The sequence below is a fragment of the Geotrypetes seraphini genome, chromosome 17 (assembly GCF_902459505.1).
Source record: "Geotrypetes seraphini chromosome 17, aGeoSer1.1, whole genome shotgun sequence".
Taxonomy (NCBI): Eukaryota; Metazoa; Chordata; class Amphibia; order Gymnophiona; family Dermophiidae; genus Geotrypetes; species Geotrypetes seraphini.
This window is the reverse complement of record NC_047100.1, coordinates 14,998,591-15,014,570: the sequence shown is the minus strand read 5'-3', so window position 1 is coordinate 15,014,570 and position 15,980 is coordinate 14,998,591. Positions and strand designations below refer to the sequence as shown.

General features: G+C 41.8%; 1 protein-coding gene across 7 annotated transcripts in view; it reads left to right on the top strand.

Moving 5' to 3' along the window:
• The window catches only part of ERC2 (ELKS/RAB6-interacting/CAST family member 2), a 779,911-nt gene that overhangs the window by 692,040 nt on the left and 71,891 nt on the right, over nucleotides 1–15,980 (top strand). The window lies entirely within an intron of this gene.

The following is a 15,980-nucleotide window of genomic DNA, read 5'->3' as shown; positions in this document are numbered from 1 at the left end:
TACATTAGAAACATTAAAACAAATTGTCATGAAAAAAAGAGCTCTGTCTAACTTTTCAGAACCTAAAAATGACTGCAGTTTGCTCTTACATTCTTGGCACCAATGTGTTCACCTCCGATTGGGTTTGCTTCAATGTCTAAATAATAGCAGCTGAACTAGTGGTAAGGGAAAGACAGATCTGTGCATCATCTGTATGGTATTCAGAACTCAAAGTGTATGATAATCAACAGTCTGACGCACAGGAAGAAGACAGATGCGTGGGACCAAGAATTATATCCTGGAGCACACCCCATAAAATATCAGTCTAATTAGATGAACAATTTCCAACAGAAACAGTATATGTATGAAATTACACCAAGAAAACACACTACCAGGAAATTCACAATGGCACTATAGTCACTAGAAGAATCATGAGCCAACATTACCAAAACATAGAATAGGTCAAGAGAACTTAAGAGAGTTTAAATCCTCAATTATAATCTTTTGTTAATTGAATTTTAAAGAACTATATTTTGATTTAATAATTTTCAGTCTTCAGTAAGAATTTGTTATAGACGTTGCCCTGATGCTTTTCCCAGAATATAAAGTTCCCTAAAATAACTATGAAAAAGGATGAAAGTCAGATAGGCAAGCTTTTGCAAGACTGGTGTTTATCTATCTATTTATTTATTTATTTTGATTTCTATCCCTTTCTCTATTTAGAGTTTTCATCAGTGGAATACACTGTAGACACCATATTATGTAGCTTGATATAATATCGTCAAGGGATGTCCTTGTTTTTTTTTTTCTTTTGGGGGGAAGGATATTATTATGTATTACACTTTAGACCTGATATAATGTTGATTAATTTATAAAGGCGTCAACTTCTTTGGCACCCAATATTCATATTATCCCCCAAATTCTATAAATGGCATCTAAACTTATAGAATAAGAACATAAGAATTGCCGCTGCTGGGTCAGACCAGTGGTCCATCATGCCCAGCAGTCCACTCTCGTGGCAGCCCTCTGGTCAAAGACCAGCGCACTAACTGAGACAAGCCCTACCTGCGCACGTTCTTGTTCAACTGGAACTTGTCTAACTTTGTCTTGAATCCCTGGAGGGTGTTTTCTCCTATAATAGCCTCCAGAAGAGTGTTCCAGTTTTCCAGCACTCTCTGGGTGAAGAAGAACTTCCTTACGTTTGTACGGAATCTATCTCCTTTTAACTTTAGAGAGTGCCCTCTCGTTCTCCCTACCTTGGAGAGGGTGAACAACCTGTCCTTATCTGCTAAGTCTATCCTTTTCAGTACCTTGAATGTTTCGATCATGTCCCCTCTCAATCTCCTCTGTTCGAGGGAGAAGAGGCCCAGTATCTCTAATGTTTTGCTTTATGGCAGCTCCTACAACCCCTTAAACATCTTAGTCGCTCTTCTCTGGACCCTTTCAAGTAGTACCATGTCCTTCTTCATGTACAGTGACCAGTGCTGTACGCAGTACTCCAGGTGAGGGCGCACCATGGCCCGGTACAGCGGCATTATAACCTTCGATCTGTTCGTGATTCCCTTCTTTATCATTCCTAGCATTCTATTCGCCCTTTTCGCCGCTGCTGCACATTGCGCGGACAGCTTCATCGACTTGTCGATCTGAACTCCCAAGTCCCTTTCCTGGGAGGTCTCTCCAAGTACTGCCCCGGACATCCTGTATTTGTGCAGGAGATTTTTTTTACCGACATGCATCACTTTACACTTATCCACGTTGAACCTCATCTGCCATGTCGATACCCATTCTTCGAGCCTGATTATGTCACGTTGCACATATTCGCAATCCCCCTGCGTCTTCACTACTCTGAATAACTGTATCGTCCGCAAATTTAATTACCTCGCTCGTTATACCTATGTCCAGATCATTTATAAAGATGTTGAAGAGCACGTTTCCAAGCACTGAGCCCTGCGGCACTCCACTGGTGACGCTCTTCTAGTCTGAGTATGGTCCATTTACCCCCCACTCTCTGTTTCTTATGAGTATTTCACCCTGAATTCCATGGCTTGCAATTTTCCGAAGTAGTCGTTCATGCGGAACCTTGTTGAACGCCTTCTGAAAGTCCAGATATACAATGTCGACCGGGTCACCCTTGTCTATCTGCCTGTTTACTCCCTCGAAGAAGTGCAGCAAGTTTGTCAAACAAGATCAGCCTTTGCTGAAACTGTGCTAGGTTGTTATGCTCATAACTTATTGTTTATTGAAAGCTTCTATACCGCTGCTAATGACTGGGGGGGGGGGGTCAATTCAGAGCAGTTTATATGAGCTTTATAATGGTGTTACATGAGCTTCTGTAATGTACAGGAGGGGGGAAGCTTAGGAAGGTGGAGGGAAGGCCTTAGGGATCCTGCCTACAATTGGGGAGAAGAACTTCCATGTGGAGACACATGGTCAGGTGGGGGACTCTAGTTGGGGTTCAGTTTTGGAGAGATTGGTTGGGGGTGCTCAACAGGGCTTTCCATTGGGGGGATGATGATAATCTTTACCTCTTGGATTATTTTATAGGCTATATTGCAGTGTACAGCCAGTGCATGCTGCAAGCTATGGTATAATACATAGTAATGAGCTGCAGGCAGGTTTTGCATCTCATTACTATGTAACTTGTGGTGACTTACTGTTTTCGGGCAAGACAACCTGTGTTAGTGTTCTTTAAATCGTGCAAAGGATCACATGAAGCATGTTATTGCCCCAACACAGCTCGATAACTTCTCCCCTTAGTGCCACCACATTAGGGATCGGATTCAGTAAAAGGTGCCCAGTGATATTCTATAATGAGAGCTCCAGATTGCGTGCTCTTTAGAGAATACTGTTGATTGATGAATTCCTCGCCCAATGCTGGGTGCGAGTACTTACACTAACTAAAAAAAAGGTATAAATCCTGGCGTGAAAATTGCATGCACATCCGTGGAATTCTATAATACTGCACACAATTTTCTGGAATCCCATGACCAACACATGCTTCTCTCTTGAGAAGCTCCCCCCCCCCCCACACACACACACTTTTGCAGCTGCTCACAGATACCCTTAGGGAGTATCCTACAGCTGGATGTGCAAGTGTATTTCTGTGCCGATCTTCCGTTTTGGCAACTAGCATCCATTGTAACACTTTTCCGCACCAAAATTTGTGCATGGAAGTAGTGCCTAAATTACCTCCTTTTTGCGAAGCCGTGCTGTTAAGTAGTGCAAGATTAAATGCCAAGCCACCCATTCTATTCCTATGGGCTGCTTGGCATTTAGCTTACACTGCTTGGCAGTGTGACTTATTAAATGGGGGGGCAAGAATTCATGAAAGCGTGTTAAGCACGTTAGCACATGCAATTGTGTTGGTGTATGCTAACTACTAAAGATCCCAGTATATTCCTATGGGTTAGCATGTGCTAAAGCGATTGTATGCTCTAACATGCTTAATGCTCTTTCATGAATTCCTCCTTAATGTACTTACATACTAACATAGCAAATGACAAAAGATAAAGACCTGAATGGTCCATTCAGTCTGCTCTTATGCATTACAATTTCATGATTAAATTGTCTTTTTTCTTTGCTTCTTCTGGGCCACAGACCTTACAAGTCCATCCGGTATAGTCCTTAGGTTCCAGCTACTGGAGTTGCCATTGAAGCTCACCCCAGCCTTTCCAAAACATCTTCTTTGCGGGATTCAGACCATGAAAGTTTGCCTATTCATATTCTAGTCAGAGATCCTAGCATAAGACTAGCCTTACTGGATCAGACCAATGGTCCATCTAGTCCAGTAGCTCATCCTCACATTGGCCAATTCAGGTCACTAGTACCTAGCAAAAACCCCAAACGTAGCAACATTCCATTCTACCAATCTAATCTAATCTAATCTAATCTAATACACAATTTATTAATCACATTGTACTAAAAAGGTTCAAGGCAATTTACATTCAAAGAGTCTGTAAAATCTACAGGAAAATACAAAAGCAATCGATAATTAAAATGTCATCATAACATGAATATTACAACGATCTAGAGCAGGGGTGTCCAACCTTTTGGCTTCCCTGGGCCGCATTGGCCGAAAAAACAATTTTCTGGGGCTGCGCAAACACTGCAGCAAGACGGTAAACACCCGAGGGCAGAAGAGGAAAACACCGCATCGCCCTCAACTGGGGCCGCACAAAATACTTCATGGGGCCGCAGGTTGGACACCCCTGATCTAGAGCAAGCAATGGCTTCCCCCTTGTCTGTCTCAATAACAGATTATGGACTGTTCCTCCAGGAAATTGTCCAAACCTTTCTTAAAACCAGCTACATTAACTCTTACTACAACTTCTGGCAATGCGTTCCAGAGCTTAACTACTTTGAGTGAAACAATATTTCCTCCAATTGGTTTTTTAAAAAGTTTTTCCCTGTAACTTTATCAAGTGTCCTCTAATCTTAGTCATTTTTTAGAGAGTAAAAATATCAATCCATTTGTACCCATTCTACACCACTCAGGATTTTGTAGACTTCAATTATATCTCCTCTCAGCCATCTCTTTTCCAACCTGAAGAGCCCTAACCTTTTTAGGTTTTCCTCATATGAGAGGAGTTCCAACCCCTTTATCATCTTGGTCACTTTTTTAAATTCCGTCAATGTTTCCTCTCCACCACCTCCCTGGGGGGGGGGGGCATTCCAGGCATCTACCACCCTCTCAGTGAAAAGAATGACCTAATATTACTCTTAAGTCTACCACCCCTCAACATCAAATTATGTCCTCTAGTTTTACTAATTTCCCTTCTCTGGAAAAGGATTTGGTCCTATATTAATACCTTTCAAATATTTAAATGTCTGTATCATATCATCCCTATCCCTCCTCTCCAGAGTATACATGTTGAGGTCCTTTAGTCTCTTCTCATCCTTCTTTTGGCACAAACCCCCTATCATTTCCATCACTTTCCTCTGGACCACTTCAAGTCTTCTTATATTTTTGCCCAGATTCAGCCTCCAAAACTGAACACAATATTCCAAGTGAGACCTCACTAACGACCTGTATAAGGGGCATCAACACCTCCTTTCTTCTGCTGATTATACCTCTCTCTACACAGCCTACCATCCTTTTGGCTACAACCACTGCCTTGTCACACTACTTCGCTGCCTTCAGATTCTCAGGCACTATCACACCAAGGTCCTTCTCCCCGTCCTTGCATATCAGACTCTCTTGCCTCCCAGCACATACATCTCCCTCATATTTCTACTCCCCAAATGCATCACTCCATACTTCTTTGCATTGAATTTTAGTTGCCAGACATTAGACCATTCTTCCAACTTCTGCAGATCCTTTTTCATGTTTTCCACTCCCTTCGGGGTGTCCACTCTGTTACAAATCTTGGTATCACCTGCAAAAAGGCAAACCTTTCCTTCTAACCCTTTAGCAATATCACTCACAAACATATTGAACAGAATCAGCCCCCCCAGCACCGATTCTTGAGACACACCACTACTCACTTGTCCTTCTTCCGAGCAAATTCCATTAACCACCACCCTCTGATGTCTGTCTGGTAACCAGTTTCTAATCCAGTTCACCACTTTAGGTCCTAAGCTGGTCAAGTTTGTTTAAGAACCTCCTATGAGCCACTGTGTCAAAGACTTTGCTGAAACCTAAGTAAATTATATCTAGCGTACTTCCTTGATCTAATTCTCTGGTTACCCAGTCAAAGAATTCAATCAGATTCATTTGGCACGGTTTACTTTTAGTAACGCCATGTTGTCTCAGATCTTGTAATCCATTTGATTCTAGGAATTTCATTACTCTCTCCTTCAGCAATGCTTCCATTATTTTTCAAATAACTGATGTGAGGTGTACATTTCAGTAAAAGGATACCATCAAAAGAAACCACTAGTATATTTTTGCTTATAATATACTGTAATTCCTATTAAAATACTTAAATAAATATATAATTATATAAATATTCATTTTCCTTTTAACAAAAGTATTAATTTCTTTGTGACCTTATGTTTCTGCTTTTCTGTCTGAAAAATATTATCCTTAAAATTAACACATGTTCTTTGGAAGACCAAACATTCTTATAAAAACAGCGAGATGAAAAAAATAAATAAATAAATGAAAGATAAAAAGACCAAGATATACACATCAGTGGGTTGCTTTAATCTAACAGAAACAAAAAAGAGAAATCATGCTGATAATATGATTCTATTTAATTATACAAAAATATTTCTGCTAATACTAATGCACCCATGTACTGAAGACAGAAAGGTAAGCAACAGGAAGCTAACAATTAGAAGAACCTAATGTGAGGGTTAGATAAAACCCAGATGGATGGAATTATTCCATTCCATGTATTCTTTCTACCAGGCACTTTTCAACATCACAAATTGAGTCAGCTTTTAGTGCTATGGTTTTTTGATGTTTATTTTCACTGACATAAGCCTTAATAGTGTGGTCTATGATTTTATTTCAGTAAGTTATACAAATACTGGCTTTTTCTTTGTAGTCTCACCAAGTCCTTTTCAAAAGAAGAATACTGCCAAGAATATTCTGGTCTTCCACAGTGGCTTCCAAATATTCCATATTATTATTATTACTGGTTTAATGTTATGAGATTAAGCATCTTTGAGTTAGCTAATACCTAAAGCGTTTGCGCTTCTCAGAATATTGTTAATTAATATACAGGTCCCCTTTCATCAAACCGCATTAGTTTTTTTATCACCGGCCGCTGCAGTAAAAGCTTCGAAGAATTCTATCAGCGCCGGAGCTTTTACCACAGCAGCTGGTGATAAAAATTCATAATACGGCTTGATAAAAGGGGGCCATAATCAGATGAAACAATTCATTGGAAAATTAGAACTTTTGAAAATTCTTTGACTACCCTATTTGTTTAAAAAAAAAAAACTCGTTCCATGAATTAATCCCCATATTCTATAAAGTGCGCCTAGCTGATGTAGGCACCTAACAATTGATTAATAGGCTAAATTGGCGGCAACAAGCATGTTACCAAACTCCAGATGCAGAATAACTTCCAACATACTCTGCAAAGCTGGCACCGAGACCACTGAAGCTGGTACAGTTGGTGTGGCTATAGACTCCGAGGAAGATGACCTCGAGGGAGAGTCTTGCCTTGATTTCGAGGCACATGTCCTGGAGATCCCGAGACCCACCGGACCCACTGGTTCTAGAGGTGGTATGTCCATAAGGGTTGGCTGAGCTATCATAGCTAATGGAGACACCAAGGATAACGTCGCCCCAGGGGAAGAATTAGCCAAGCTCCCCAAAGACGAAACCTCCCTGCTCAAGGGAGATTTGATCGAGGTCGTCAAGGTAGAGGTCGGGGTAGGAATGGAATTGAAGGCATTAGGCAAAGGCTGATCCATTTCCAAATTCAACGACATTGGTAAATGTAGCACAGCGGGTGCCTGACTCCAACCGAGGTCAGGCTACACTTTGTAACCATGAGACCGGCCTGAAGTGGAATGAAACATGTGTGCGGCAAAATCGAAACCCGCATGCTAAAGCCTCGAGTAGGCCCTGCTAGAGTAAAAAGAAAGAAACTAAATATTATATTATATTAATTTATTTTTTGTAAAAGAGATGCGCAAATAAACACAGCGACCCTGTAAAGAAAAATACACAAGCCGCGGTGAGAGAAGGCACAAGTAGAACTAAGTCTAGTGCAGAGCGTCAAAACGAGTGGCTTGTTGGCTCTGCAGAAAACAGAACTGAGGAGTCGCTGAGGAGACGCGCACCCTACCTCGGGTGAGAAGGCACTCGTGCATGCGCGGTGCGGCAGTCGTGAACTTTCTTAAAGTTTTACAAGCAAGTCTGCTTGCGAGGCTGTCCGCATCCGGGCTCCATGGATGACGTCACCCACATGTGAGAATATGCTGCCTGCTTGTCCTGGGATGAAATGTTAATTACTTGTATTCGTGGTTTTTTTCAGAGGTCAAGGCAGATGACTAAAATATGCAATGTCACTTCAGTAACTATACAAAAATAGACAAATATACCTCCTCCCCTTTTACTAAATCGCGATAGTGGTTTTTAGCACAGGGAGCTGTGCTGAATGCCCCTCGCAGCTCCTGACACTCATAGGCTTCCTGCGCTAAAAACCACTATCGCGGTTTAGTAAAAGGGGGCCATAGTGCAAAATATAGACAGCAGATATAAATTCTCAAAACGGACACATTTTGATCACTAAATTGAAAATAAAATCATTTTTCCTACTTTTTTCTCTGGTTATTTTATGAGTCTCTTCTGTATATCCAATATTTCTTTCTTTCGGCCCCCCCCCCCCTTTTCTTTCTGTCTCTCTTTCTTTCTCTCTCCTCCCTGCCCCCCCCCCATCCATCACGCCAATTTCTCCTCTTCACCGATTCTTTTCCTACCCCTACCCGCATGCCACCACACCGATTTCTCCCTGCTACCCCGAGCCAGGCCTGGTGCGTACAAGCGCTGGGCCCACAAGCCTTCACCTCTTACGTCAATTCTGACGTTGGAGAAGAAGTTCTGGGCCAGCTAATCGCTGCCTGGTTGGCCTGGAACTTCCTCTCCGATGTTAGAATTGACTTTGGAGGTGAAGGCTTGTGGGTCCAGTGCTTGTATGCGCCTGGCCTGGCTTGGAGAGGCAGAAAGAAAAAGATTGCAAAGATAACGAGATCGACTCGCGTTGCCTTTGCGAACTTCTGGTCGATCACAATCAACCATTTGGGCACTCCTGGTGTACACCATCCAGTGTTAGTGTCCAACTCTGCTTTCGCCCCTGATTTCAGTCATCGGCCAAAACCACCATCCTACCTAATAATTTTTTTTCTATATATTTTTCTTTTTTTATTATTACTACTATTTTTTTAACTTTGTTTTCTCTTTAAACTTATTATCTTTATATGTTATTATTAGGAGAGTCAGACAATTGAAACATATTTGTATCAAATTTCTTTAAAGAGTCATTTAATTCTCTACACAGTAACTGATACTGGATTTATGGCACTTGATATACGAGAGAGACTGTTAAAGAGATATATTATTATATATATAAAGTCAATTATTTAGATATAAGAACAATTATTCTGGTTTTATGGTACTAATCCAATGGATTAAAAAAGAATATTAGTCAGTTTATATTGTCGGATCCATTGTGCGTGAATTGAATTATTTTGCTTAATGTAACTATCACCAAATAGGTTCAGCCAACAAACTTTCTTTCGTTCTCTCTTTCTTTTTTCCTTCTAAAAATTTATATTCTGCCCAGTTCTATGTAGATTACTATATATCAATTTATAGATTTCAATCCAGTTGTACTATGGATTGCATTGAAAATAGTACTTTAAATGCGGAGGAAGACATTCACTATAAAATTCAATTCTCTTATGATAGACGAGTACAGCTGGGAAAAAAATCAAGGATAAGGGAAAGCCAGGTTGATTTATTGTTGTCTTAACCTTATTTACCAGATTATTTTAGGTACTCTTGTGTTCAAATTTATGGTCCTTTACTGAAATGGGATGTGCAGGCCTTGACTTAATATACTGTTTAGTAAGTTAATTTTTTTTTACCAGGACTTACTGCATCACAGGAGGTAGAATCACAGTATTGTAGTCTTCGGTGATCTTTCACAATTAGTCTTAGCTAGAGCAAGAATGGAACCCATTAACTCACTGGGAACAATTAAGACAAAAGGGCATCAGTAATTGGTGAACCGAGGCTATTTTAAATCTCATTCCCTCGAGACTACAAGGTGCAGCAAAGGTTTGCCCTTTACCGCTCCTTGATTCCCTGTGAGATTCAGCAACCTGTGGTATTCTGGTACCTACCGGATTGTGTGATGCCCTATGTGCCCTCTCAAACATTGCACTCTGCTACACATTGTAATTTGGTTATTCCAACTGATAGGAAATTACACTTACAGACTATGAGATCTAGTACTTTCCTGCTGAGTGGAACAAGCTTCCAGAATATATCAAGCAACAAAAAGATTTGTGTGAATAAAAGTTAAAAGGTCATCTGTTTTGCAAGATGAAGTATGATAGTTGATTTTTTTTATATGATCTGGCAATTTTGATGTTTTTGACATGTTTTGTTAATCTAATTGCGTATGTTTGGTTGTAATCTGCCTTGTTTAAAGGCAGAATATAATTAATACATATATAAACGATTGGAATAATGCTGCTTGTGAGCCACCTCGCAATTAGCATTATTTCTTTGGCCCAGGAGCATCAGGATGAAAAAGCTGCAGACCAATGCTCCTGGGATGCGTTGCTGAGTTCCCCCGTTGTCCCCCCCCCCCCTCCAGAGCCAACCCCCTTGATGTATAGCTCCTTATGACTACCATACACATCTTTGGGATGTGGGGTCTGGGGAGTCCAGGGGGGTTCTGAGATCTTCAGCCAGAAGCAATGTCCAATCGCTCCTGGCCACTCTGGCACTGACTTCAAATTGACACCCCTAGTGGCAATCTCGTGTGAGTATTGTTAGAGGTCATAGGGCTAGATTCACTAACCCTCCAATCTGTGTGCAATCCGTGTGCAATTGGAGGCAGGTCGACCGATTTGCCAACCATCTGCATGCAAATGGGGGCGATCGAAGGTACGCCTCCAACTGACTGCACGGATCGCTAAAGTCCTGACAGTAGTGACAAGAGAAATAGCCTCCTGTAACTACTGTCAGGGCTTCTGCCGGCTTTAAAAAATCTTTTTCTAATCGAGCAGATATTTTGCGTGTCACAAGGAGCATTGAGGGATTTGAACCCACAACCTCAGGAGGAATTTGTCAAAGAGATAGGATTTGATTGATTTCCTGAAAGTTTGGTAGGAGGGTGAGCTAGAGATGAAAGTGGTAAGAATTTATTCCATTTGCCTGCTTGGAATGCCGAGGAACCTCTTGTAGACAAAGTGATCCGATAGGTAGATTGGAGACGAGCCTGTTAAGATTTTGAAGCAGAGGCAAGCAAATTTGAAGATGATCCTTGCTTCCATCAGCAGCCAGTGTAGTTTTTTGTAGTAAGGGCTTACATGATCAAATTTTTTGAGGTTGTAGATGAAGCGCACTGCAGCATTCTGAATGATTCTTAGGCATTTGATGGTTTTTTTTTTTTTTAAGGATCCTAGGTATATAATATTGCAGTAGTCCAGGATGCTTAAGATTAGTGATTGGACCAGAAGTCAGAAGGCGAGGAAGTGGAAATAGTGTTTGATGGTGCGAAGTTTCCAGAGGGTACCAAAACATTTTTTAACCTGAGCATTGGTATGGACTTCAAAAGTCAAGCAGCGGTCAAGGATGACTCCAAGGATTTTGATAGTGGGGTTAATTGGGTAGTCTAACCCGTTTAATTTCAAGGAGGTTATCTTTTTGGTGGGACTAGCCAGGAAAATTTTGTTTTTTTCTGGGTTCAGTTTTAATTTGAATAGTGTGGTCCATTGTTCTATCTTGGTGAGGACGGAGGAGGTGAATTTTTCAGTATTTTGAGTAAGAGAGGTTATGGGAATGATAATAGTGATGTCATCTGCATATATATATGATTTCAGTTTTAGGTCAGATAACATATGACCCAACGAAGCCATGTAGACATTGAATAGAGAAGGGGATAGAGGGGAGCCCTGCGGTACTCTGCAGGAATTGTTCTAGGACTGGGAGAAGGTTCCGTTAAAGTGAACTTGGTAAGTGCGGTTTTTTAAGGAAGCCTGTGAACCAGTTTAGTACCTGACCGGAGATGCCAATGGAGTCGAGGCATCTGAGTAAAATGTCATGGTCTACCAGGTCAAAGGCACTGCTCAGGTCGAGCTGGAGTATCAGGGCGCTTTTTCCCAGTGAAAATAAATGGAGGAGGTAATTAGTCAGAGAGGCTATGACTGTTTCTGTACTATGATTTGTGTGGAAGCCAGACTGGGAGTCATGAAGAATGTTGAACTTCTCTAGGTAATTCATGAGGTCATGAGTAACAAGACCTTCCATTATTTTTTGGAAGAGTGGTATATTGGCAATGGGTCTGTAGTTGGTAGCCGAAGAGATAGGTTCCTTGGGGTTTTTAATAATTGGTGAAACAAGGATGTGGCCAAGTTCTGTCGGAAAGTGGCCGGTGGTCAGGCAGAGGGAAACCCAGTTGAAGAGTTCAGCTTTAAATGGGGGGGGGGGTGCGGATTTCATGATAGAGGGGGGACAGTTGTCTAGTAGGCAGTTGGATTTTGCATATTTTTTGCATATCAGCTGTATATAACTAAGCCACTGAATATAAAAATAATTGTGATGCACATATCCCAAAGCTAACATATTCCAGTTAATAAATTCAAAATAAAACAATTTTTTCTACCTTATTGTCTGGATATTTTTTTTCCCATCATCTTGGTCCCAGTTTCTCTTTCTGCTTTTTGCCTATATTCAACTAATTCTCTTTCCAGTGTCTGCTGTTAATTTTTTTTTCCCCTATCTTGTTCCATTTCCTCCTTATTCTTGTCTCCAACGTACTGATTTTTCCTTTTCAGCTTTCTTAACTTTTTATTTTCTTTTTTTGCCTCGGTCTACTCAAATCTTGCCTTCTTTCTCACCCTTCTTCTTTTTAAATGTTCAGTTACTTCTCAATTCCCCATTTTCTCTCAGTTCCTAGCTCTCCCAATTTCCATCTCACTCCGTTCTCAGTCTCCTATTTCTTGCTATCTACTCCCCATTACCACATTTCTACCACTGTACTCACTGCTCTCTCACTCATCTTGTCATCTCTCTTTTGACCTCATTCACATGGCTCACCACTTTTAGAATCCCCCTCCTTTTCTCCACTGGTCAAGCTATAACTCCCTGTCCCTTTCCATCCCGTTTCTTATCCCAGCTCTCTTCCCTCCTGCTCTCCCATGGGTCCATCTTTCCTCCTCTATCCCCATGGTCCAACATTTTGCTCCTTCTCATTTCTGTTTTTCTTTTTCCCTCCCCCCCTTGATGCTGAACAAGGAAATGGAAGAAAAAAAAAGAGAGATGCTACATTTCTCTGCCTTCCATCCACAGGCCTAAAATTTCTCCCTCCCTCCCTTCCATTCCCAAATCCAACTTCTCTCCCTTTCTCTTCCCAACTGCCCCCCACCTCATCTCTCCCCCTGCCTGCCTGCCTCCCTCCTACAGGTCTACCATTTCTCCCTATCTCTTCCCAACAGTTCTCCCTTCAAGTATCTCTTTCCCTCTTCCTCCACACCATCCCAGGTCCAACTTCTTTCCCTTCAGACCATTGCCCACCATCTCTCTCTGTCCTCTGTTTCTGGCCCCATAAGCTCTCCCCCCCCATGCCAAATCTAGTACTTATTTTAATACCCTTCCCCTCTGTACTTTAAAAAAAACCAAAAACCCAATCCAAGCGGCTTCCTTGGCCCAGCATGTTCTCCCCCTTCTCTCCGCGCCCATGCATCTCTACCTCACTCCTCTCCCACCACCATATCCAATAATTTTCTCTCTCCTCCTCCCTCCCTCCTCTCTCTGCCCAACAGTTCTCTTCTTTCTTCATCTCTCCACGTGCACCATCTCTTTCCCTCTCTCCCTTACTGTTCCCTTCCCCACACTCCTTCAATCTTATGGCTCATGCGCCTTCCCTCCTTCCTTCATCATTTGTCCAAAGTTTGTGCTCCCTCCCTTTCTAGTCCCAACACAACCTTCTCTCTCCCTTCTGGCCGGCTCCCATGCTGCAATTGTTTTTCTGGTGAAAGCTGCAGTCGGTGGTGGCTGGCTCCTCACATGAGTCATGGTTGTGGCCATCGGTGATCTGCACCTGTGCTGGAAGTGTTCCCTTCCTTTTGTGCCTCCCAGCGAATATTTATTTTCTGGCCTGCTCCCTTGCTGCAGTTGTCTGCGGGCGGGCGGGCAGGCGGCGGCAGCTCCTTGCGTGCGATTCACGACTGATTCAGAAGCTTTCTCTCTGATGTCATGACATCAGAGGGAGCACTTCTGCCACAAATAGCGCATGAGGAGCTGCTTCCGCCGCCCGCGGACAACTGCAGCAAGGGAGCCGGCCAGGAACCTACCCGCCAGAGGGAGGGACAAAAGGGAGGGAGGGAGAAGCTGGGCCGCACAAAACTCCTTGTTGGGCCACATGCGCCCGTGGGCCGCAGGTTGGACACCCCTGATCTAGGCCATAGGAGCCAACTTTTCAAAATTATGGGGGGGGGGGGGGATAAACCCAATGGAAATTACTTCTCCCTGGACACAGTCAAGAAGTTTGATCAATATTGGGAGGTGCTCAAGCACCCAAAGAGTTGGCTCCTATGATCTAGGTGCTTTTTTTATAAAGACAAGTTGGTATTCAGGTGTTTTTATAAAATACTAGCCAAAACAAAAGAAATCAGATTACATTATATGCATGAACATTTTTAGCTCTGCAAGAGCAATTGTAAATATCTGTGCCTAGATTATTTAAGAACATATGTAAATGAGTGTATTCTTATAATCTACTAGCCCGATTTTCAGTCGGCAGTTATCAGTATTTTCCTGACTGCCACTCACTTTATACCCGGAAATTCAATGCAAAGTTATATCTGGGCTTCAGCACTGAATATCCAGATATACAAAGCTGGCAATGAAGAATTGCATAAAGATAATATTGTGTTTTATGAAGTCCTATTTCTGCAACTATCTTAGCCAAATAAGTGCTAACTCTGCCCTAACCCCTCTCCCCCAAATAGACAGTTTCAGTTTGGGTAGTATCTGGGCATTTTCAGGAAAACTACCCAGTTAAGTGACACTAAAAATGCCTGTTTGGCACCCCCCAATCAAAGAAGTCAAATGGAAAAAACTATATGATGGCCTCCTAGCAACACAAGCAGCAAAACTCGACAACCAAATCTCCAATCTACTAATTAGGACCCCAGACTACAAAACATTCAGAAAAGAAATAAAGACTCTACTTTTCAAGAAATTCCTGCAAACGACTTAATACTGCTAGCTCCTTTCAACTTCCTAATACCACTTCCCAATACCTTCCCGTTCCCCCAAAGCAACCTCATCTACTCTTTGTCTCCTCTAGAATTTACCAGATATTTTCTTCATGTAATATGTTTTTTTGTAATTCTTTTGTAATCCGCCTTGAACCACAAGGCAATGGCGGAATAGAAATCTCTAATGTAATGTAATTTAAATGGCTAGGAGCCTCTTCTGGCTGTTTAAATCATTTTGAACATCAGGCCCTACAAGCATATACTTGCAAACTGTGTCTGTGTTCCACCTGTATACGATATGTCTATGTAATAGCAAAATACATGCCATTATGTCATTCAGTGGAATAGCCTGGGGCCCACCCAGTAGTAGCACATCTGTGATGTAGCTGGTGGAGATCCCCAAGCCCCACCAGCTAAAACTTTTGAAACCTCTCCCTCCCATGTACTTCTTAAAGAGCAGATCTTCACTGGCAGTGAACAGCACCACTGATAAACACTGCTCACGCTAGCCCCACAGCTTTCCTTCTGACACAACTTCCTGTTTCCAAATAGGCAGAGCATGTCAGAAGCAAGGCTGTTGGGTTGGCACGAGCAGTGTGTATAAGTCACACTGCTTGCTACCAAGAAAGATCTGCTGTATAAAAGATATGCAGTGGCGGGAGAGGTGGGTCTTGATAGAACAGATCAACTGGAGGGGGAGAGATGGGATTGCGTGTGGGACAAGATTCTTCTGCCCACCCAATTTGGGTATCTAGTTATGCCTTTGATGTGATTGCATGGACTTTTATGCATATATGTGACCACATATGTGTGAATATAACTTCATAAAATTATGATGCCCTCAATCGTTATCCTGAAAAAAGCACTTTTGATTATGAGAGAAATCCCAAATACTGGAAATGCTAATTTTCTAACCTATCCTTTACTGACAGTCATGAAACAATGTAGTTTGATTCATATATTCACCTTTTGGATGTTGCACCAAATAATTGGATAATGATGAAAAGGAAGAAAGGAAAAAAGGAAAATCAAGGTAACAGAATTTGAAGTTTTAGCCCCTATGACTATTTGAAGGGCAACTACAGGTTGAAAAGGGACACTGACAA